The sequence below is a fragment of the Montipora capricornis genome, chromosome 12 (genome assembly GCF_036669925.1).
Source record: "Montipora capricornis isolate CH-2021 chromosome 12, ASM3666992v2, whole genome shotgun sequence".
NCBI classification, from domain to species: Eukaryota; Metazoa; Cnidaria; class Anthozoa; order Scleractinia; family Acroporidae; genus Montipora; species Montipora capricornis.
This window is the reverse complement of record NC_090894.1, coordinates 855,463-857,962: the sequence shown is the minus strand read 5'-3', so window position 1 is coordinate 857,962 and position 2,500 is coordinate 855,463. Positions and strand designations below refer to the sequence as shown.

The following is a 2,500-nucleotide window of genomic DNA, read 5'->3' as shown; positions in this document are numbered from 1 at the left end:
TCAGGGAGAGCATGTAAGTTCCTATCAATTCGCACGTTTCTGCTCCGTCGTATGAGCCCATTGTAACATCAAACATGTCGTTTGTGTTCTTCTTGGTCCATGGAGAGTCTTGGTGGTAAAGGAGCGATTTTTTCGCGTGGATGATGATGTGGCGGTCTTGTTGGGTGATTGTACTGAATTTGGAGGCATAATCTAATGCTTTTAGTAACAGGTCTTCAGATATGGATGGGTAGAAATCGCACACGTCAAAGGTGATAAATGCGTGCTTTTCCTTTTCTGAGATTGCCTTGAACCATTCTATGGCGTTGTTAGTGCTTTTCCACAGGTTCACTTTGGTTGCATGGATGACCTGTTTGTTTATGCATTAAACGATCATGGTTACTCGTGAAACCTAAACTTGTGTAAAGTCATATATATATATATATATATAAATATATATATAGCTCTTTGGCATTACAAAGCTTTTGCTTTCATGTCCAAATTGAGCTCTCTACTGGGATGAGTCATTGCCGCCAGCAATTGCGCATGCTCACTAGCTCGCTAGTTTGAGCACTCTGGCATGGCTTAGATGTACCACATGTGTGGGACATTTGGGGTGGCTTTATAAGCTTAACCTCCATCTCAGACATCAGCACTGCACTGATGAGGCCCAGAAGGCCGAAACAGTACTGTCTGCAGTTAGATATAGCTCTTTGGCATTACAAAGCTTTTGCTTTCATGTCCAAATTGAGCACTCTACTGGGATGAGTCATTGCCGCCAGCAATTGCGCATGCTCACTAGCTCGCTAGTTTGAGCACTCTGGCATGGCTTAGATGTACCACATGTGTGGGACATTTGGGGTGGCTTTATAAGCTTAACCTCCATCCCAGACATCAGCACTGCACTGATGAGGCCCAGAAGGCCGAAACAGTACTGTCTGCAGTTATAAATATATATATATATATTAAAAAGCTTTAGTTTAGCTTGTTATTGATCCTTGATCCCCGATCCCCAATCCCTCCCTTTCCCCCACCACCTATATTGCACATCATCATCTATAATTTGCCTTTAAACACCCCTTCACATGACATGATACCGTGCCTCAATGTAAACTGTAAGATTTACATGTAAACTAACTCTTTCCTTTTTACCACTTTGTAGATTATCTTCTGACTGTCTTATTTTGGTATAAATCAAGTAAGTATAATAGTTAGAGATCATGTAATTAAATGCAGTGTTCAATTATTGGGATTTTTTTTGTGTGAAATAACTTGTGTAATAGATTAGTTTGGATTTCAAAATCCATGAACTAACGCTGTGACGGATGGTTCAGGAAAAAACATCGAAATTTGATCTAAGTCTGCAACGTTATGAAAGGCCTGATAAAGTCTAGCTTAGCTGGTATTGCTTGTTCTTGATTTGTTGCGCCTCCTTCTGTGAACTGCACGCAGACTATAAGAAAAATGTACTCAGAAATGCATGGGAAATGAAAAATATCTTAATCCCAGACTTCTTTTAAGCTGTAATCAGGCATAACTTAGCATAATATCTTATTATTTTTTGGTTGGATGACATGGTGTTACTCAAATTATTTACTTATTATTTCATTCTGACTTGATTTACATGGTCATTATTAGTGTGTCGTACTACAGTACATGAATTACTAACTTAATAAATCGTCCTATACGTGAATATAAAGCTTACTTTGGTGGAGATTGTTATGATCAGCGGTAGTATTTATAAGGACATGCGCACTGCGCGGGGTGGATGAAAGTGTTAGTGTTCACTTTGTATCTGTGTTTTATCTGCTTACATCGACCTAAAATAATGAGATTATACACAGAGATGACTACAAGTCTGTTGTAATAACATATTGCACATAGTTACTGGGGTTGTCTTTACATGTGGTGCATTCCATAAAACATAATAATGTTGATGAGTACTTTCCTCAGGACATTTTTCCAAACTTACGCATCACCAAAGCATAGAAATAGTCATTCTCTGACTCATTAATTATTCATGAGGGCGAAGAGAGCAACGTATTCTGGTCAGGTGGATGGGTTTAGAAACCTAATGAAAAACGAGTTGAAAACACGGCCGTGTTTGAAACGATTTCAAACACGGATGCAAATTTTCTTTAATCTGCATATTGATGAAGCAACAAAAACACGTGGCGATAAACAACTTTATTAAATCACGCATTTTACGAAACAACCTTTAAACCTAAATTATTTACTGCTAACATTGAATGTAACAGTACAGTTAGTAAACTACCCAAAACAGAAAAGGCCATTCTTTTTCTAAATTTAAATTCTCGCTTAATGGTGGCGACCTCGTGTTTTGGTTCACTTTCAACCTTGCTGTACACGTCCGACCTAAAATGGCACTGACGTTAGAAATTTTATCAGACTAGATGCACACGTTACCTCGGAATAGCGCTGGCCACGCACTTTTCCTCTTCTTCGCTAGTTTTAGGAGGTCTAAATCTGCAGTGTCATTTGCTTTGCGAAGCAACGTGTT

The 2,500-nt window shown here is 38.8% G+C and overlaps 1 long non-coding RNA gene across 1 annotated transcript in view; it reads left to right on the top strand.

Annotated features, from left to right (window-relative positions):
* Positions 1–2,500, top strand: part of LOC138027346 (uncharacterized) — a 12,186-nt gene that overhangs the window by 1,246 nt on the left and 8,440 nt on the right. Inside the window, exon 2 of the long non-coding RNA XR_011127454.1 lies at positions 1,142–1,177. This is a non-coding gene — a long non-coding RNA (uncharacterized lncRNA). The remainder of the gene's footprint in view (positions 1–1,141; positions 1,178–2,500) is intronic.